We start from the raw sequence: 24093 nt of genomic DNA on the forward strand, positions 1-24093 counted from the left end.
CAGAGTTCATCGCGCGTTTAAAAAAGCACTACAATGACACGCTAAGTCACGTGTCCGTATCGACATTGTTGCCTAGCGGGGATGAATCCCTTAATAAATTATATGCGGCGCCATCAATAAGCCGAATAGCTGAAAACAGCGACGGAGAAAACGATACTGTTTCTACGTACAAAGAAATATTGTATACGGGTGAAAAACTAAACAAGCGCATATTTTTACAAGGTGAAGCTGGCATGGGAAAGACTACATTTGCCACTAAATTGATACTGGACTGGTGCAACCAAGTAGAAGCATCATCACTTCTACCTGAAAAAAAACCACCATTTCACGATGCGAGCACGATGCAGGAATTTAAATTAGCACTCTTTATTTCATTGAGGGATTCTGCAATTCATCGCGACGTGACGAAAATGATCAAAGAGCAGATAATCGACTTGATGTATGCAGAAACAGAACGTGATGAGGCATATTTACTTCTAAATAAACTAATGCAAACAGAAAGGTGTTTGGTGGTACAAGACGGCTTAGACGAGTGGAGGGATCCTGAAGGGAAGTTAGCTCAGCCTTTCTTAATTTCCTGTTACAGCCAGTGTACAATGTTGACTACAACACGGCCATGGAAACTGACTGATGAACGCATTAAAAAATCTCAAATTGACAGCTTATTTGAGCTGAAAGGAATAAGAGATCCATATATTCTGTGTAAAAACGTCCTGGACAGCTCTGGATGCTTTACATTGGAAACATTTGATGATCTCAAAACTTATGTAGAAGAAAATGGACTGCATGGTATACTGTTGTCACCAATGTTGCTCTCGCTAATTGTATGTTCCTGGCTAGATGGAATACGATTAACACGTTCAATATGCGAAGTATACTGTGTTTTAATAGATGGACTTTTTAAGAAGGCGAGTGACGGGCAGAGCTTTTTTACACAGCCACCTTTACGGTGCTTTCGAAACACACGCTACTTTCAACAAAATATGGAACATTTGCATGCCATTTCCAAAACAGCATTTTTAATGATGTTTTCAGCCGAACGGGAACAATCTCTAGTAATTAGTGATCAACATTTGGCGAAATACATGCAACAAGAACACAAAGAGTTCGCTCTTAAGACAGGTATTCTCTCGGAAAGAAAATCTATCTGTAGAACCTATCAGCGATCAACGTGTTCATTTATCCATAAAAGTGTGCAGGAATTTTTAGCGGCCGTTTACATATCTTTCAATGATGGTGATCTTGGTGTCGTATCTAGATATATAACCGAAAATTCTGACGCAATTTTTGAAAATATGATATTTATTTTTTTGTGCGGATTAAAAATTTCAGCAGCGAATGAGTTCTCTTGCACAATAGACAGCATTATTGATAAGTATGAGGAATATGAATTTGAGAGTTTTACAGCATTATACATATCAGGGTTTTTAGAAGCTCAACGGAATGTTCAGAATTTAAATGAAATTAATCTGAAGCTCAGTCAAATTTATATTACAGAACATGTCAATATGAAAGATGTTTTAAGCATTATACGAATGAACATGTCAAACGCGAAGCATCTGAGACTAGATTATCCGAGGATTATCCGCCAGGAACGTCGGTTCGATTTGTCTCCATTTCGTTTTGAAAATCTCAAAGTTCTTGAATTGAGTTGTGAGTGTAATAGTTTGGACTTGACGAGTTGTCACAATTTGGAGTGTGTATCACTTAGAGATGGAATCACGGTTCAATCTACTGCTTTTCGTGGACTTTCAAAGCTAGAGAGTCTGAAGATGAAGAATTGTGGGTGTGAAGGATTAGACTTATCATCTTGTCCCAATCTAGAAACTATAAATCTGTATGCAGATGAATTAGGAAAACATTTCACACTTATTCCCGGTGCCCTTAATGGACTAGCCAAATTAAAAAGCCTTAAGATTAAGAATTGTAAGTTTAAAGAGATTGACATGTCATCTTGTGTCAATCTGGAAAGTATCATTATTCGTAGAGGTGGCACACTTAAAGCTTATGCCCTGCATGGTCTTGCAAAACTGAATAATCTTGTGATGGAAATTATTGAGTGTACAGCTTTGGACTTGTCATCGTGTCACAATTTAGAAAATATTGATCTTCGTGGAGAGATCACACTAATACCTACTGCCCTTCATGGACTTACCAAACTTAAGAACCTTAAGGTGAAATATTGTGAGGGTAAAGGGTTGGACTTGTCATCGTGTCAATATTTAGAAAATATTGATCTTCGTGGAGAGATCACACTAATACCTACTGCCCTTCATGGACTTACCAAACTTAAGAACCTTAAGATGAAATATTGTGAGTGTAAAGGGTTAGATCTATCGTCTTGTCACAGTCTAGAAATAATACATCTCCGTGGAAAGATTACTCTTCTACCTACTTCCTTTCATAAACTCGAAAAATTAACACGCCTAGTGATGAAGGACTGTTGGTGTGAAGGGTTGGACTTATCTTCGTGTCAAAATCTAGAAACTATCGATCTGTGTAAAAAGTTCACGCTAACACCTGCTGCATTTCATGGACTTGCAAAACTGACGACACTTATGTTGAAGGACTGTGTCGTTGATCAGCTGCACTTATCATGTCACAAAAAAGAAATATTTGATACTAAACGAAATATCACCTTAATACCTGATAGTATTCCACAGACATTTGATAACAAAGAAATAGTTGATGAACTTAAAAGTGAAAGATTGGACCTCTCATCCTGTCACAATCTGGACTTAATATATGTAAAAGGAGACATTGCGATTGATTTCAGTGGTCTTAAAAAACTGCGGCACCTAATAATTAATTCTTTTAATGGGCTTACAATAATATTTAATGACATATGTTCTCTTGAGATGCTAAGAGAGCTCAAATTGTATGGGTGCAGATGTGAGATATTAGACTTGTCTGCTTGTACAAATCTTCAAACAATACACATCGAAGGAGACATCACGTTGCTCTCTAAGGGTTTTTTAAACCTTCAACAACTAGAGGAACTTGAATTGAATTGTTTCTGTGATGGGTTAGATTTGTCTGCTTGTTATAATCTGTACAAGGTAAGAATTTTCGGGACAAACTTTTTAACACCAAGCAGAAAACGTGCAGGAATTGATTTGCTTAATTGTTTATATGATGTCTTTTCGATGGATAACACCTATAAATTTAATGGTAATATCACATTACTATCAAATGGTTTTAATCGACTAACAAAATTGAAATATCTTCAACTTCATTGCAAATGTAATTCGTTAGACTTGTCGTCGTGTTCGGATCTGAGAAAACTAGAACTAGGTTCAGATATTATATTGCTTTCGAGACAAATGCCGAGACTTAAGTGTTTGAACGTTCTGATATTGTGTAACGAGTGCGATGGTCTGGATATCTCTTCGTACCAGGAACTATATTTATTATATATTGGAGAGCATGTGACTCTATTACCTGAAGAGTTGCGTGCACCTGATAAATTAAAGTATATATTCATGTGTGGCAAAAGTGATGGTTTGGATTTGTCTTCCTGTAAAGATCTCATATACATTTTTATTGGCAAACAAATAAACTTCACAACATTTGGTGCACACAATCATAAAAAAATTAAGCACTTGAAATTATGCAGCAAATGCGAAAGTTTGGACTTGTCAGGATGCCATCAACTAAGAACATTGTTTCTCACTGAATCGACGGCGGTGTCACTAAGTTCAGTGCCTTATTTCTGTCTGGTAGAATTGTGCCTCATGGAGCCAGTGCAGCTTTTGCCAAATTTACTGTCGTCGCTGCAGGTTCTGCAGCATCTAACTTTAGGATGTAATTGTAAAGACTTTGACGTGTTGCTTTGCCGCAGACTAAAAACACTTACTCTCGTTAAACCAGTTACAATTTCACTGAACGTTCTTCAACATCTTCAGATGCTTGAGTGTCTCATAATTAAACCAGCGCACGACGTGTTTAATTTGACTATCGATTCAGAATACCCGCTATTCTCACATTTAAACGGGAGAATGGAAAATTTTAATTATTTGGATAAAGGATTTGAGAACAGCCATATTCTCTCTTATAGGTAAGGATAATGACTTTTATGTTTTGAATAAAGCGATTAGGATTGGGAATTTCGAAGGATGTCGGGCCCATTCCGGCTTTGCTGAGGATTAGAAATGGCTGGAATTAGAAAATTTTAAGTTAAAGAACGTTCATCTGAAAGCTGGTGTCAAGTTAACGGAGGATATGTGCTATTTGTTTTACTGAATTCCAAAACAATAAAAGAACAATAAACACATGTTTGACACATTTTTAGGCCCCAAAATAAATACTGTCTTTTGTATAATTTACAAACAAACAATCACATAACAACTGATCATTACCTTTAAACATCCATTCGCCAGTTAATACGCTTCGCATACTATGTGTTAAATAGACATTTCTCTGATATTGGTTATTCCTTTGAGCTCGTAAATCTCCTAAATGTGGTGAATTGACAATTATTTGGCAAAAGAACATGAGTATTGAAACTTTGCAGGTAAAGAAATAAATACAATGCACATTCAAACAGCTAAACCTGGTAATTCTTTCGAAATTACTGTAAACTTCACTGTATTAAATGAACTAGATAAATGCAGTATATGCTACTGCATTGTAACTACAGCTTAAGGGCAAATTATCTACGTGTCACCAATGGTCACATGTGTAATCAGTTTTACCCGTTAATAGAATCTATAAGCTAGTGCAATGAAGTGGCCCCCGTCGTATGGATTCGGGGGCAATTTAAACGAACCTTCCTCCTAAGATAAGAGATTTTGCAGTGTAAACAATTCATGAAGAAGGGATGGCACCGACACGCCATACTGGCCAGGGGTAAACACTGAGAGCAATGTTACTTTACTTGTTGATTCTAACAATGCATTTATGTGTTGTGTAGACGCATGATAATTATTTGTATAGACATGTACAATTAATGGATTATTTAAGATGTTTTGATGTTTTTCTTACAAACATGAATTTTGTTATGATCTTTTTACATAAATGTTAAGTGTTTGTTAATTGTACATCGACTGCTCATACTGTACAAATATGTTATTTGTAAAATATGTTTCTTGAAATATTCAAAATAATACTATTACTGAGGGTCAAATGTGTGAGTGGAAATTGGAAGCAGTCATTGTTTGGATGTCTATTTGGAATGTGTATATGCCATTTAACATATTCCTCTCGCTTTTTTATATTCAAATGTTTATATTTAATTATTAAAGTAGATATTTTAACTGAAATAAACTGAAAGATATAACCTCGCTCTTCAGTGTGGTATATATTAAGACATTCAAAAAACAACCTTATATTGCATGGACGTCTATTTATCTTTTACAAAAACTTTAGGAACATTCTCTGCGATATCAAAAACGCGTTTAGTTAACTTTATATTCCATGTTTAAAGCAATTTACTGAAACAAAATTTACCCTTAACTTAAGGTGAACTTTTTTAAAATATAATTGAACATTCAATAACCAATAATTCACACAGTTAAATTTATAATTTAACGAGAATTTTACATAAAACAAATGTTGTTTCATGTACTTCAAGATTGGCAAATAATCAACCTTTTAAAAACCATTTTTATGCAATTATACTTTTAATAATGAAATAAAATGATATATAGTTGGAAAGGATTCGTTTACTTCACTTGCTAGTATTTGTTTTGATGAACAAGATTGTTTACTTTTGTTTCAATGTGAATTGTTTAATACACAATGCCAATTACGGTTTTTGCAATTTTATCTTTCAAAATATGTCTGCATGAAGTGTGTTTGAATCAAATTGCTTAGCTAAACTATAATTGTCCAGAACGAACTTATAAATATATAATTAATATTTTCAATAATACTTTCTCTATCATAGGATATACTTTGTTTTGAAGCATTTGATTTTAATACTAAATAATAGCGTTCATATCAGAACGGTAATATTCGTCAATGATGCTGTTATTGTTGAGTACATCGATAGAAGTCCGCCCCTTTTAGTACCTTATTTACGCAGTAATAATCAGTACGTTCGTATTCACCCACAAACTCCTTAATTAATTATATATGTGTGTGTTATAAGAGTTTTATATCATAAACATGTTCTTATTTATACTATGTGTTTATTGTATGTTATTAAATATATTAGTTGGCAATCAATAATGTCCAATTTATTAAGTTTTAATAACTTCATATTAAATTGCTTCATATTTGTTTAACTGTGTAATTATGCCTTCATGTACATGCATAATGCCATTTTAGTCGACGTTTTTATTGGTACTCTCATTAACGTATCTAATAGTATTCTATATGTACTTTCTTTGCATTTAAGGAGCGACCAAATCTATTCGGCCAATAAACACTTAAACGTTACCTCTAATTTGTTGTATTTGCTGTTACTGACCGCAATAATTGCAGTAAATAGCTAACAGTTAAATATAAGATCCGTGCTACAAATATCAATAACATAATTTTCAAATGAAGTTAGAAGTTGTGTTTTAAAGCAATGGTGGTGCTATCCACAATGTATAAGAAAAAACACGGAACAATCGCAATTATCGGCAATGAACGACCGATAACTTATCCGGACTAATCAATTAAAGAAATAATTGTAGCTCTAATTTTTTCAAAAATGTTCTTGAATACAGGATGGCGGTTAATCCCATACGCGCTCATCTGATTTCACAGATATAAATTATTAAAAAAATGACCTGTTGATCTGGTTTGAAACAGAATTCCATTTGACCCTGATTCAAACATTTTTAAATTAGTTTTTGAACGCACGTCACCCTAATTAAAACATGGTCTGGAAAATTTCCAGATAAACATTCTGACCAAGTTTTCTTAATATTGAGTCATGCAAGTGGTTTCTTGAGATGTGAGATTTGAAATGGTCATATAGTTTTTAGACGCCCGAGATCCAGATTCAAACTCGACATAGATATTGTTAATATTTCTGGACACGTTTCATCAAGATTGTTTATAAGGTATACCCTATAGAACAAGCTAAAAATTGACCACGCACTCCTTACTGTGCATGACGACATACATTGGGTGATAATAATATTGCAACTGAAATGTAATTTATCCTACAGCTTAATTATTTGATGGAAGCTTGTATAACCCGTTGAATAAACTTTGGTTTTATACAACATATATACGAGTATTACATGTGCATAGGGACTTCTTTATTTTGCGTTAAACTCCTCGTTCATTTGTTCTAAAATTGAATGTTTACATTTCAAATCAATCTACTGTATATAAATAAAAACCGATAGTTATCAATAAAATGCAATGTTTCTTTATATTCGTTTAATTGAATGAAAAATAAATCGCCAAGCTCCAAGAGCTTTCCTGCTGAAGGGAAAATTCACTGCTCCAACGGTGGATTGAAACTTAGTCTACCGCATGGTAGCCAGACACTGTAACCGCGTCGCTGAAGACCTAGCTTAAAAGTGAGTCTGTTGAAAATATACTTATTTTACTACACTGCAGACTAAATCACTTTATTGCATCAATTAGGTTAAGGACGCTTATGTCTTTATTTGGAACGCAATCGTTGTAATTATAACGATTGTGTGTGTATAAGACGGATTGTTACAATATGAATAATAGTGTTGGAATATAGTAATCGAATGTCAAATAATGTGATGTTTTTTTGAACAATTGACGGATTAGGAAAAGTGTCAGTGGATTAATACTTTACTTTTCGAATGAAATCGATGTTGAATGCAAAGGGTATTTTTTTATGAAAAAGTCGTTCCTTTGCCAGTCGATCAAGGAATGTCTATCGACAAAGCATTGCCTTCTTACACAAAGTGCTTTAAAATGGAAAAGATCGATTGCGATGAAGAAATGTACATTTTATGTTGTGCGTAGAATTTTAACTTGTCATGAAAGCAAACAAAACTTTGCTCATATGGTTATTTCACAATTTTGATGAGTAGAACAAGAGCCAGTAGATGTTTTAATTTGTAATGCCTGTAAGAAAAAAACGTGTGTAAAAAGAAGAGTTGTTTATAGACTAAAATAAACAACATCGGCGCGGATAAATACTGAATCATGGTTAACGTAGAGATACACATTTTGAAAGTTCAAAATGGCAGCCATTGTTTTGTAGTTTGCAGTGGTAAAACAATAATTTAAGTTTGAACAAAATCACCTGTGTTCTACGTGAGTGTGTAACATTTGGAATTTTTGATTAAATGTTAATCCAGGCATATACATGTAGCGATATTTCGTCTAATTACTCTGCTTTTGCGTGGAATTCTTAAGGACTATATCGAGTGTCGTAAACGGAAAAGATCACAAACAATTTTAATATTACTACGCAAGGTAAGATTCAATATATTTAATCTGTTTTGCTATTGTTTGTAGCAATGGAAGACTACTATTTTGATTGATTCAGGAACAAATTTAATGTATAAAAAATAGTGTAGTACATATTATATCCGTCTCAGAAAGGCTTTCACGGCTCGGCAAGCTTCGCCATGTAAACCTTTCTTCAGCTCCACACATAAATTCAAGTGCATAATCATACTACAATAGTACATGTTTTCTCCATACACGTATTCTATTCAAGTATTAAGGGTTATTTAATAATGTATATGAAGGAAATTCCGTGTTAGTAGTGTTGCATTGTGTTATGCCTGTTTGTGTTTTACGTTGGCCTTCATTGTGGCTAGCTGGCGTTGAATGGAGTGGACTGACAGTTGAAGGTATTACTTAATAATCAAGCAAGAACCTACAAGGGGTGGCAACATAACCAAATTCATCCGGGAATAATGTGTCATTTATACGCCTTATACGAGAAAGACGAAAACAAGGATGTGACCCTCTCAAACTACGTTTTGTTACGTACGGTGTTTTACCATATCGTGATATCTATTCTGAGATAATCATTCTTTTATAGACAGTGAACGTTATAGTGTAATATATTGTAAATACGTAAATTGTGTATTTTTCCGTGTATATTATGAATTATTTATCAACTATTTATTTTGGGAATTTTTTTAATGCCCAAATTTAATCTTAGAATAAATTGTTCGATATATTTTGGTGAAACAATAACATAATTGTATTTATATTGCATCTGTGGTCTTGATAACATATGATTAAATACTCAAAATACTTTGCCAACAAAAAGAATGAAAAGAAACTCTAATTATACTGTATATGTTCTTAAACATAATAAAGATTTTGCACTCAATCCAAGAGGAAAAATACTCAGATTTCAATAAAACATTTTGAAACCGTCTCTTGTTATGCAACTATATCTTCAGGCTTTTAAAAACCCAATTTAAATCACAACATAAAGATATTATTACCGCGTCTAGGGGATATCACATTTTTGTTAAATATTTCATGAGCATGGATCTTATTAAGGATTGAAAAACATATCTCGAGCAGAAAGAACTAAAACCTTTGTGTTCATAAATCGTGTTTCAACACTTGGTGCATTGTCCTGGCTTCTTTGCTACATCTCTTCAACAAAGTGCAACATGTAAGGCAACATATACGGGGTTGGTACCATTGCACAAATCTTCGAAAGACAAAATTATCCAAAATCTTATCAATCATTTTCTGAATGTCGCATGCTGGTAAATTGATTTAAATTGTGATTACGCACCGACATAAACATTTCTTGGTAGATAATATCTAGATCATCTGGTTTTCGAAAAAGGTGATCGATCTGCGACTGAAAAGTCTACAACATGTTGGTACTTTTGCTAGAATACGGTTTGCTTAGTTTTATCAATATTTCTGGACATACAAGTAGAATTGGAATTGGCGTGGTCTGTATGTGTCTTAGCAAAACTTCCGAATACAGCACCAGTTGACAATGCTTTCACAACATAAAGGCATTCTTAGATTATCGACAGATCCAGGTAAAAGAAGATGATCAGGTCTTAGATGCTATATTCACCTTTATTCTTACTTTTCAATGATCTACCTGTTTTCTGCCATAATACATGGATTTCCTGAAACAATAAAAGGAAGATGATTAGTTATCATCCAGTTTACTGATGACTCAGGAACTTGTCTTAAGGTAGCGCACCCCTAATGGGCACATATCCAAATATTATCTAATTAATTATTTTCTTAATCAGCATCATTTCACTGAACTACATGCAAATTTGTAGGTAGGCTTTCCATGCTTTTTAAAAAAATATACCGATTTTTTCAAAACCACCCCCACGCTCGGCTTTTGTCCAGTTTATTTTCACCCCTGGGGTATATAAAAGTTCCATAATACATTCAAATTTCCAAATATGGGCATGCAGTTGGTGTGTACAGATGCAGTAAAGGTGTTTTAAGTTTAAACAAGATGAAATAGGTATTCTTTTACAGACATTTTTTTTTAACATTTTTTTATCTATGGAAGAGCGCCATGAAATGTAAGTGAATTCAGCCAAGTAAAAATTGGGTCGGTTAAAAACAAAGTGACATAAAATTCAAAATAGTATCATTTAAGTTATAATTTAAACGTAGTTTTTATAGAAACACTATTTACAGCAAAAATACCAAGAAATAGATAGATTTACCGTTTACTTTTTGAAATAAAAATAAAAATGCAACATGCATCATTCGTATTTTCAGCAGTAAATCACCCAATTTAGCCATAACGTTGTTTTAATTTAAAAAATTGAAGGATGTGCATAAAAATTTCAACATATTTAACAATAAACATAGCATATATGCTATATTAAATCAAATTACGTTAGAAAAGAAATAAAACGCGACGCAAAAAGTATGCGATGTCGGCAGGATTCGAACCTGCGCGGGAAGATTCCCAAAAAATATATAGTTACCCATCTGCGGTAATCCGTGCAGGTTTGGATGAATCGATGTATGTAATTGTGTGACGGTAGCTCAATTTGTTTTAGAAAATGGACATGTTTCTATTTAAAGTAACATGTTCATAATGCTGACTTTATTTATATGACATGCACCCCTACCAAGGACTGCGCATTTGTTGTTTTTTTAATACATTTTTGTCATTTCCCATGGTTACATTTATTCTTGAGTTATTGAGCAGAAACATGTTTTCAATATTTACTTAACATGACCTCCATATCAAACGCTATGTATTGAAACAATGTATTTATGTTGAACGCTTCATAACAATAACTTAAAGTGTTATCGATATAATAAGTGGACTTCCTTTTTGCAATTTTAGTAACAGAAACATTGACGAAAGCATCCAATACGAAATCCTAAGAACGGGATCCTGGTTACAGATATATACATATATATGAATTGACATTTCTAGGTGAGATGAGTTGTACCGTTCTATATAGCTTGTATATTAAATTGCTAAGTCTAAAATGTCTCTTAAATACAACACAATTCCAACTAGATATTTTTAACTAGACCTATGGATTCATTTCAATATGGGAAATAACTGTTATAAGATTGAATGATACCCGTCCAGCCATTTATGAGAAAGCTAGACCGACTTAAGTGAGTTATTTGAAATACAAGAAATATATTGTTTAAAATTGACAGAAATCTCTGAAGTGACTCGTGCGAATCTTGCTTTACTAAAAACTTGGCTTATAGCGTATATGCATATATCTAAGTTTAGAATGACCACTTTATTAACGAACTAAAATACTAGAGTTATCAAACTTTACCCCTTTCAAGGCTAAAAATAAACACCCATTTTTATCGAAAACTTTTACGAAAGGCGTTTTATCAACTTTTAGTTGTTGTTTGATAAATTTACCTTTATTTATTTGTTCCATCTACTATTTTTTAAATTAAACACTCCAATATTATATACTATTTTTATTTGAATTTAAATACAATTTGTTTGCAAGATATTTCAAATTTACAAAAGACTTTAAAGACTTCCATTAGCTTTTTAGGCCCGAAGAACGAGTTGAATTTTCGGCTGTTCGGTGGATTAAAACGGAAGCAAAATCGCCCAACTGGGCGTTAACAAATATCTCAATTTGTAACAAAGTAAAATTTTTATATCTACAGTGGTTGTTTGATAATATCTTTTTGTGAAAATGGTTTCCGATTCATTTCATAATTGACGAAAACACTCAGCATCCAATGAATACATTGTAAAGTTAATCAAACCAACTGTTACTTAAAACAGATTACACTTTGTAGCCAATCGTGTGCGCTTAATTTTCGTCTGAATCTTGTCTATTTTACAGAAGACATTATTCCATCGAATATTAAATAACAACTGTGACAACATAGATAATTCCTTGTTTATGGTTGGATCAATCATAATTAAATAAATAATAGGAAGCAATTGTTTTACGTGTTGGACTTATATTATTAAATGTTTATTTACGATGAAGCCGGTGTACTAAATGATATTAGGATTTCTTCAGAAAATGTGATTGAACCGATAATTTTATGACTCGCAATATAAACAATAAAGACCTTCGGTAAATATTAACTTTTATACGTTCTCCAGCTTTTAAGAAAATAAATCGCGTGTTTTTTACAAAATTAACTCGAATTTAACGAGCATGTGAGTCTGATTTTGAGTCCTGTGATGGGTCATTTTAACATATGGAGAATATGTGTTGTATGTTTGAATAAAATCACTCTTCAAATTTATAAAAAATAGTTTATCGAATAACTTTAACCTGCCTATATAGTACATTTTTACATTTCTAAATGTTAATGGACCATAATTTTGACAATTATTAATGTCGATTTTTCAATCAATGAAGATATGATGTAAGTTTGAATAAAATCCCACAAGCCTTTCCTGAAAACAAGCTCACCGAAAAACGTTAACCTACCTAGGACATAGACGCCGTGGTGAGTAGAATGGCTATCCTTTTCTTTGAAAATTTCGACCTAACAAAATGTAACTGGAAGTAAATAATAACCCATAACTGAAAAAGAGACATTAATGCAACCGAAAAATAGTCTGTTTTAAATATAAATGACAAAAATATGTTACATTTGATCATAGGAAGATGCCTTTAAAATGTATATAGTGCTGAAAATAACTGTTTCCTCAACAATAATCCTTACTTAGACATGGAAATTGATTGGTGTGTTTTCATTTCTTTATATAGAGATTAAAGAGAGAGAGAACTATAATATAATCTTAATTGCACTCTATTGTTTTGGTAAAGATTACATCCCATAGACTGTAAAATTACTTCGATACTCAAATACGCAGCATACATAAGTATTATCCAGTTATTGAATTTACCTAATATCCCAACGTTGGAAATAATATAATACACAATTTCTCAATAATAAGTTAGAGAAAGTGTCCACGTGCGCCAAATTATTGTACACACTGTTTAAGTTTCAAATTCGTCTATAAGATTCAAGCTCGATGCCAGGCCTAAATATACCATTGACACTTTGTACAGTTTTCCAGATAAAACGTCCTTTGCCTTAAGTTAAGGACTAATCTGATTAACCAAGATTTTATTGTAATAGGATGTTTGAATTTCACGGCATTTTGATAAAACAGGGGAAAGAGTGCTTTATCTGTGTAATCCCCAATAATGGATATGATAAGTATTATCCATTTATTTCATATGATAAAACTATGCCACTGCACATTTTTTAATTAATTAGGTATAGTTTATTCGGTTTTTAATTAGTCATATCTTGACTTCGTTAAAGGCAATATCAGGTCATAGTTTGCATACCATTGTTTAAATATTTGCTTTTTGAAACATGGGTGTTGCTTTATACAGTTGTGTCCATCGGTTTCATCACGAGTTATACCTTGACTATGTTACAAGCAATATGTGGTCATAGTTTAATTGATATAATTATATAGTTATGGATTTTATCAACTTCTATTTTTCGATGTAAGGGCCCGACATCCGGCGATGGTAGACTGTACTAAAACCATAAAAAACAATAATAGTAACAAGAGGGCCAAGGTGACCCATTAATCGCTCACCAAAGTTGACGGACACAAAATGTTGAAGGCTTGACCTGTAGAAGGTATTTTCTGTAATATGAGAGAATATTGATCTAGATGAACAAGAGTTTTACATTTTTGGCGTGGATGTCCGCATCGTTTTTCTCAAAACTTTGCTTACGTCAAACACAAGCTGTTTATGGCAAAATTGACTTTTTATGCTGAAAATAATACACCTGAAACTCAGTCTCTTCTTTAACCTTTGACCTCTTAGTGAGACCCTAGCATTTTAGGTAGTGGGACAAATTTAAAACCCGAAATTACGTGTCCTCATTATTGTAATTTGTGGTAAGTTCTATTTAAAAATCATGCTGATTGAGAAAGTTAATGTCCGAATAGGTTGTTTTATGGTCAAATGCGATCTATTAGTTATGAGTTTGATATGTTATGACTAAGACAAGTATTTTCAAGCTGTTTTATAGACAAAACTGAATTTTGACCACTTTGTGTGACCTTAATCTTTGATGTAGGTTGACAGGTTTTAACCACATATTGCCATCTTCTTATCGGTGTCAGTATTGGTAAGTTGTCTTAGAAAAGCATGATGTATTTTACAATTTACAATCCAAACAAGCCGTCTTGTATGAAAAATTCGATCTTTCATATACTTAAAATGATATTGGCCGTTGTAGTACGGGGGCAATTGTTTGCACGCGACGTTTTGTTATTTTGTAAAAAGTTATTTTTTAATTCGTCAATATATGGCAAAGTATGGGTGGAGACAAAATTGCAAATCTGTTGAAAGGCCACGATTGGCCTTTGACTCCTTCTGTGACAATGACCTTTAAGGTAAGGGCATTGTTTTAACACGTGTTTCGCGACATACAATGCATCGTCCTATGATGGTGATCACGTTTACAAAGTTATTTCTAAGTCAATCATCATTGGTTATTTCTTAGACGGGACATTTTGCTAAAACGGGCGGATAGGTAGACGTTAAGCGACCGCTTTTTGCCGCGTTTTTTTTTATTGTGGCATTTAAAAAATCGAACCTTGTATAACAATAACACGCAAATAATAAAGAGAAGAAAAGAGACCTATCATAAATAATATTTAAGTCGAAGGGGCAACTGCGTGATCCTATATTAAATATTGAGGGTGGTCTCACATGTTGCTGTAGCGTAGTTTATGTAAAGAGTTGTAACTCTTATATTTACGATTTGATACGGTGGCCTCTAGTTATGGTTATCTCCACAACATCGGATAATTGGTACTTCTTTCTACAAGTGAACTCAACTAATAATGTAATATACAACATACATAGTGTTTATAAGAACACTTAATAATTAGTTTTTCATAATAAAATAATGAAGATGACAACAAAAGTTTCCATCAGAGTTTTAAGTTTGTCAATATTTAACCGAAGTTTAAAACAATAAAGCAACAACAAAAAATATCAATGAAAGGTATAAACAATATCGTGAGACTAAACACAATTTAATGATTGTGATTGCTGTCTCTGAGGGGCATTTTGATAAACAAAACGCGTGCATTAATTCAACGTTAAGTCGATTGTCAGCAATGAAATTAGTTCCAATGATGTTCCCCAACGTAACGTATCTGGACTGTCGGTTCGCTGGGAACGCTCGCGATCGTAAGCGAACGAACCGGAGATGAAGTTCTTATGAGAACATGAGCGGCGTAGAAATGGAATAATTATTTGTAGTTTGACATAAAATACCAAACGCCAAAGTAATATATCACAATAGCAGGGGAAATTACAACTCGAAAGGTTCAATTGTTAGACAGCCATCAATCAAAGTCCAACCTTACTGCCATGAACAAAATGCAATTTAATTACCTTGGCATGTAGACGTTTCTTAGGTTTTGAAATCTCAATTGTTTGCATAGATAATCGTACAGTATAGAGAAACCAAACATCATACAATATTCGATAGACTAGTTGACAAGCGACTTCACGCGCACTGGTTGGCAAAAGATTGCTCATATAAGCGCGTAAAGAAATATTGTCTTTGTTATATTCACATTAATTTAATATATTGAAAATGATTTTACTACTTATTCACTGCATTATTATGTATCTACCCATATACTACTTAAATGAAAGAAAATGAATTCGGAAACGTTGATTTTACTGTTCATAATTGTGTTGGCATATGATGAACAATGCATTTAACACACTGTATCGCGATGATCTGTATGGGTGTGGCTACTACAAAGATATCTATAATTGACACATCTTCGCGACAAATTATTCATAGAATTTGATGGTAACTATACCGGGCAGGTCAATAACTCTTCTAATTTAGTGTTTACCGATGTGTGTTTTTTTCGAAATATTAGCAAAACATTGTGTTACCTTTTATGTGACACGATATCTGTAAGTTAAACAAGCCATTCGAGCTGGAAGCGTATTACGTTACATTATTAAATATAAAGATGATAGAATTGCTCATAAGAATATAACTTATTATCCCCCGCCATAGGCGGAGGGATATTGTTTTGGCGTTGTCCGTCCGTCCTTCCGTCTTTCCGCCCTTCCGTTCGTCCGGCACTTTTGTGTCCGGAGCCATATCTTGGAAGTGCTAGGACGGATTTCATTGAAACTTGGTATGAGTATATATATGGATAAGAGGATGATGCACATTGGCCTTGTCCAACCGTCCAGAATACTTTTGTGTCCAGAAGTATAATGGCGGGGGGTATCAATTCAACGAAATTGCTTGTTATAATTGAAACTGCAAAACAAGAAATCAAGTGGTAATTTTATTAAATAAATAAACGTTCTATTCTATTAAGAGGTTTTCGGTTATACTATAAATTGAAGCTGCCGATAATAGTAGACGCTCTCGCGGATGCCGATATTCCCCAAGTCACCAGGTGCGAGAGAACGCGTTGTAGTAAACACTTCTACTTTTAGGAAGTCTAAACACAACATTATTTTCTTATTTATGTAACACAATTCCCCACACTTTTTCACAAAAACGTTATATTAAACATGTTTAAGATTAAACCTAGGACATTGATCAATCTTTTAAATGGAAAGTAGTACTTAAAAAGAAATTGAGTCACTTTCTGAAATAACTGAATGTTCTTTAAGAGAAATTATACACATTTAATCTAAAACGTGCACTTATCCAATCCGGTTTTGGCTCCGGAAATGACATCAATTTAACTCATTCAACTAATTATTCTTTATACCAACTGTATGATTTACGTGAATTTAATAAAAGCGTTGAACACTGTTCATTAATGTTTACGTCCAAGAAAATGAACGAAATTTGTTGAAAAGTAATGTGAAACTCAACATCCAGTTTTTCGAGGAAAAAAGCGAACATACCGATTACAACCGGTGCCCAGCTTTATTACTTATTGGTCCATCGATATCTATATACAGTTTGATTGACAGGTGGCGAGATGTTTATTACTAAATAACAACATTGCGTCGTAAAGCACAGGTGGCTGATCATAAACAAAAATTTATGGATTAAGGATTAACTCTGATGCAATTAATTCGATGCACAAGATAAAAACAAACAAAAAATGTATAACGCGTAGCGCGAAAGTAAGCGTAAAAAATATAGTGATGCATTGCACACATGAAAAAATGAAACAGCTAGAACGCCTAACAAATAATTAAATCATCCTAACATTATTATCGAAAATGCAATACATATTTGTATTGAACATTGGGATGCAAAATGGATAGAATGGAATCTAAACTTAAAGAATTAAAAAATCCAAAAAGGGTTCCCGATTGCAAACAGAGTAACAACTGAATTAAATGGGTGCGTTGAGCACTTTAACAAAAACTTGCTAATAAAGGTTATATGTATAGAGAAAACATAAGTTTGTAAAGTATGTTTGCAATTCGACAGTAACCGTGGACTTTTATTTAATGTTTTATTATTAGCTGCTTCCGGTCGAGTGCGCGGATAACCGCGGTTTTTTTCTAACAGAGTAAAAAAAATAGCAAAAACAACGAAAACAGTGTTATAAACAGTTAATAATGGTATGTTAATGTGTACAAGTGTTAGTTCATGCATTTCACAAACATGGAATATCAAAACTCGGACGCTCGATCACAATTTCTCACCAGAAACGATTTTAATGTGTTGGAAAATGAGACTTTCAGTCAAAATGGCGGACCTTGGTCAACGGCTACAAGAGAGAAAAAGCGGCCTCGGGTAAACACGGGCAGCAGTTACAGTGAGTACGAACGGTCTCAAACATTGTCGGACTACGAGAGTCTCTCACTTGATGCTAAGCTGTCTATGCTGTTCCAGGAAATTAAAGGCATATCTCATAAAGTTGACAGTTGTCTGAACTTGCAAAATAAAGTAAACACTATGGAAACAACAATGTCTAACCATGATCGGCAAATTAAGCTACTAGAGTAAAAGTCAATAGATCTCGAAGCTAGGTGTCGCCGAAATAACCTTCTAATAAGTGGTATCCCAGAGGACAGGGATGAAAATTGTCTCCATAAAATATCAACTTTCTTGAGAGAGAAGCTTGAGATCGACCCCTGTCCTCCTATCCCCCGAATACACAGACTGGGGAAATTCCGGCACGGCTCCACAAGACCCATCATTATATACTGTCTGGATTTCCGTGATACTGAGCACATCCTCTCGAATGCTAACAAGTTTCGCGGAACACTTTCACATAAATAGAGATTATCCACGCGAGATTGTTGATGCTCGCAAGCAATTGACCAGTCGCCAACTCCGCCCACATTTTGTCGATCAGCCAATCAGATATCGATTTTTCACACACCCCTCAGCAACGCTTATATGGCCGCCATTTTGTCCGACAAACAAAGCGTGTTGTACATATGGAATGGACGTGATTTTTAAGAGTTTACACAGATTTTATATCAAATGCATGATCATTACTGTTCGATCATTATTCAAAATTGTAGGTGCTATACATACTTTATAAAAGGTTATTATTTTATCTTTATTTCTTGAACATATGAACGAGTAATGAGAAAACAAACACAATAAATAGTTTAACCACACCAGGTGTGTGTTCTATAAAACGTGTTATACCGTTTGATGCACAATATTATTAAGCAGTTTGGGCAACATAATAATTGCCACACGTGCTTATTAATCTCAGCGTAATTGTCGACGATTAATAAATAACAGTATGTTGCGTGGATCTCAGAATGAAGGAACATTAAGGCATTGTTAGGTACTTTACACAAGAAAAGAAAACTATTTAATTACTTAAATTATTTCCAATTATATATTTATTTTCTGTGGATCATAAACAAGGGAAATCATTATAAATTGTTAACTTAAATATTGTTTTAACTAAAGTAAAAACAACAAAAAGGTGATTTCAACGCGGCTTAGCCAGCTTAAAGCGACTTCAAGTGTAAAATGTACGGCTTATAATACAACAACAACATTTCTAATACAACATATATTGATACGGGGAGAAATGTGAAAATTGCAATTAACATATAAGGGCCATCTTGTTATAAATAAGCAAATGCATAATATGCTAAATGTATTCAATTCGAATGTTCGTGAACAGCACCGTAATACCAACATTTCATTTTTTGATAGTGAAATGTAACAGGTTCGCATTAAACATAAATGAAATAGAATGCATATTAGACTATCTGTTAATGAAACCACGAAATTAGGCCTGTATTAAATTAAGGTTACAATGAAAATTTAATTTATATCCAAATAAAAAAAATCGGTGTCTTTTTAAAAATAACTCAATAAAACAAAGATCTAAACATTTTTAATAAACAAAAAAACCATCATGATATGGATATGTCATTTGCATTTAATAAAAATATTTTCAAAATTATATATGAATAGCCACCGGGTTCACTGTCAGACGGTTGAATACAAGTTCAAAATCAATATGAAATAAATGCTCATTTGTACAACGGATTTTTCATCACCTCCCTATATAATATGTATAAGAAACGTTTCTGATAGTCAGTCTGCCGTTAACTCATTTATTTTGATTACGCCATTTCTCTCTAAAGTTTTTATGATTGTATTAACATTTTACAAAGCAGTTTAGGTTAGTGTGCGGCTTTAATAATTTATTTTATAGAAAAGAGCATAATACATCATTACAAATATAGAATTTCCCTCACGTAATCCGCTATTATTGCGATCTGGTTGTCGGAGTTTTCTTATCACTAGACCACGTGACTATGTGGGCGGAGCGATCTATAATTTGGCGACTGGTCAATTATGGCCACAGTTCAAGCGCCTACGCCAAGAATATCCAAAAAGCAAGGCCAGCATCATATAGCCAGCCAAAATCATTCAAGATGGTCGCGTTGTCGCTGATGCCTTTCCAAACTGGGATACAATCATGCAAGGCAGCCGTGTTACAAAGCACAACAATTTTTTCACAAACACACAGTATGCTCTAGCTAGAAATGTAAACAGATCCCACACGCAGCCAGCCATGTCACAGGCTCCTCGTGCCCAGTCCAACGACTCGAACAAGACTGTTTTGCAGGAGCGTAGCCAACGCGATGCTTCCCCTGTGCTTGAGCGCAGGACTCCGCGAAAGCAACAATCGCCATCGCCTTCCCGGAGGAAGAATCCTCGCCCACACGCACCTGGCAGGGACCACCCAAACTGCCAGTCGGAAACGGCCCAACACGCACCCCGCAGGGATCCCCCAAACCGCCAGTCGGAAACGGCCCAACACGCACCTCGCAGGGATTCCCCAAACCGCCAGTCGGAAACGGCTCAACAGCTTGGCTCATCGCAGCCTCAACCACCGATACAGCGCCCATGGGACGCATCTGGATCCAGGAACACACCAAACCGGGGCGGAGCTCACTAGGACCCCGGGGGAAGACATTGTGCCTCTAACCTGAAAAACAGTAACATTAAATTAGGTTGTTTAAACGTTAGTGGCCTGGGAAAAAGACTGTTTATACCTGAATTTCAAAACGTTATTAACAATTATGATTTATTTTGTGTCTCTGAAACGCATGCTGATGAAACCGACATTCTGGACATTCAAAATTTTCTTTTCTTTCATAAGCACCGTTCTAAAGAATATAAAAGAAAATCCGGAGGCATTGGCGTTTATGTAAGAGAAAGCATTTCTCCACATGTAAATGTCTTACCAAATTCCACAGATTATGTTCTATGGCTAAAAATTGATAATACAATTACTAGATTTGACCAAGACCAAATACTAGGATCGATTTATATACCCCCTGAAAATTCGCGTTTTTACTCTCCCGATGAATTGAATATACTTGAAGACGAACTGTCCTCATATTGTAATAATAATAAATATGTATTCCTAGCTGGAGATGCGAACAGCAGAGTAGGGACACTTAAAGATTTCATTCTTCCTGATCCCCACACTAATAAACTTTTCGGAATAGATGTTGACCTCGAAAATGACCTGTACAAACATACTTTACTTGAAAACCTTTCTGTCCCCCTAAATATAAACTCTTTGGACAAACGTACAAACACTCATGGTTTCTTACTGCTTGATATGTGTAAAAACAATAATATGTTTATCATAAATGGCAGATTATATGAGGTTGAAACAATTGGCGCGTTTACTTTCAGGGACAAATCAGTCATTGATTTTGTGTTGGCAACTGCAGAGAGCTTCAATTTTATAACAGACTTCGAAATTATAGAAACTGACCCTTTATTCTCAGATGGTCACAATGTGCTATCATGGGACATCTCGACCGTACAACCCCAAAGTTAAAAACCAGTTAATACTAACAATTCTAGCTGCCCTACCTGGAAACAAGACCAAAAAGACCAATTTATAATTAACATTAACAAACCCCAATTAGAGGAGTTATATCTGAGCCTAAATACATACCCCCAATCACAACAAACATTGGACTATATCACACACGAATTGCAAAACATCTTTGAAAATGCCTCCTCAAAAACATTCATAAACCAAAACCCAAATTATAGAAACAATTATCCCAACAATAAACCATGGTTTGGGCCCAAATGTCACCAATCAAGAAATCAATATCACGAAGCAAAAGCCAAATACAATATTAATAAAAATAGTGATAATAAATTAAGTTTGAAACATGCCAGCAATCATTATAAAAGGACTTTCAAATTTTATGTTAATAAAGAAAAACTAAGCACCAGTGCTAAATTACGTGCAATGAATGACAAAAACCCTAAAAAATACTGGAAGTTCATTAGGGGTCTCAAACCAAAAACAAAAGAAACCAGCTCTCCACCACTTGAATCTTTTTACGAACACTTCAAAGAGATAAATAAAAATTCAATAGACGATAACCGTTTCAACAATGATATAGAAGATATACCCAACACGAATGATTTTTTAAATATGGAAATAAGCCAGGATGAAATTTGCAAATGTATACTAAAACTGAAAAATTCAAAGCACCTAGTCCTTCCGATCACATATTAAATGAATACATCAAATCAACAAAAGATATCTTGCTCCCTTTTTACACTAAATTGTTCAACTTTGTTCTACAAACAGGTATTATCCCACTATCCTGGCTTGAAGGCACTATAATTCCAATTTTTAAAAACAAAGGGAGCCCAACTGAACCAAGCAACTATAGGCCCATAACACTGCTCAGCTGTATGGGCAAATTGTTTACCTCAATTTTGAACCAAAGACTAAACACTTTTCTTGAATTAAATAACATATTAGAGGAAAATCAAGCTGGCTTCCGTAAGGGTTACTCTTGTGCAGACCATATTTTCACCCTTCATGCATTAATAGAGATAATTAAAAAACGCAAACAAAAACTTTTCTGCGCCTTCATTGATTTTTCGCAGGCGTTCGATAAAGTGTGGAGAGCTGGCCCCTGGCACAAAGTTCTAGGCACGCAAATTAATGGCAACTTTTTCAGAGTCCTTTTAAATATGTACAGTAACATAAAATCATGCATTTCCCTAAATGGAGAATGCTCTAAGTACTTTTTGTCAGAAATAGGAGTGAGACAAGGAGAAAATTTATCCCCAGTACTTTTCTCGCTTTTCTTAAATGACCTTCTTTCATACCTGCATATAAATGGATCTGTTGGGGTTGAACTTATCAACCCAGATACTGCAACATTGTGGCTTAAGCTTCTGGTCCTATTGTATGCAGATGACACCGTCATTGTCTCAAGTAGTGCCTCTGACCTGCAAAACAGCCTAAACACGTTTCATAATTATTGCAAAAACTGGTACCTAAATATTAATATTACAAAAACAAAAGTTATTATCTTCGGCGCTAGACAAACAAGGAACTTTAATTTTAAATGTGGAAATAACCCAATTGAAATAACAAAAACTTATCACTATCTTGGCGTCACATTCTCTAGTAATGGGTCTTTCTTAAACGCCCGCAAACATGTAAAAGAACAAGCCTCAAAAGCCATGCACCTTCTTTGGACTCGTGTTAACAATGCAAATTTACCTATCGACTTAGCTTTTAAACTCTTTGATCATACTGTTGTACCCATTCTTACTTATGGCTCAGAAATATTTGGATATGAAAATTTAGAAATATTAGAACAGGTTCACAAAGATTTCATGAGAAAAATCACAAAAGCCCGTCGGTCAACACCAATCAACTTTCTATATGGTGAACTAGGACGCTACCCTTTAAGCATTAATATTAAAACAAAAATGATCTCCTTTTGGAATAGACTCATTACAGGCAAAGAAAGCAAAATATCTTTACTAACTTACCAACATATGTTGTCACAACCAAATTTAAATTTCAAATGGTTAAATAAAATTAAAGAAATCCTTACATCTATTGGAAGACCAGACATCTGGCAAAACCAAACACAAATTACACAAAACAACATCCACATACAAATAAAACAAACACTAATTGATCAATTTAAGCAATCATGGAACACTGAACTACAAATAAGCAACAAAGGGCGCATCTACAGCAGTTTTAAAAGTAACCATGAGTTTGAGCCTTACCTGATTAAAATTCATCCCGATGAGTCCCAAAGTATCTTTAAATTCCGCACTGCTAACCACCTCCTCCCTGTAGAAACTGGCCGCTATGAAGGCATCCCATTCCATGATCGCCTCTGCAACCTATGTAACACACACAAAATAGCTACTGAAAAACACTATTAAATGACATGCCCTTATTTTGATAACGAACGGCATCGATATTTAGGAAACCAAATAGAAAGGCATGCAACTTTTAAC

General features: G+C 34.2%; 1 long non-coding RNA gene across 1 annotated transcript; it reads right to left on the reverse strand.

Moving 5' to 3' along the window:
* Window positions 1–20213: 20213 nt before the first annotated feature.
* LOC127871637 (uncharacterized) lies at window positions 20214–24093 on the reverse strand. The gene is made up of 3 exons (XR_008045483.1): window positions 23857–24093; window positions 22936–23058; window positions 20214–20764 (listed from the first exon to the last, which is right to left on the reverse strand). It is a non-coding gene; the product is annotated as an uncharacterized LOC127871637 (long non-coding RNA).

This window comes from Dreissena polymorpha, chromosome 3 (genome assembly GCF_020536995.1).
Source record: "Dreissena polymorpha isolate Duluth1 chromosome 3, UMN_Dpol_1.0, whole genome shotgun sequence".
Taxonomy (NCBI): domain Eukaryota; kingdom Metazoa; phylum Mollusca; class Bivalvia; order Myida; family Dreissenidae; genus Dreissena; species Dreissena polymorpha.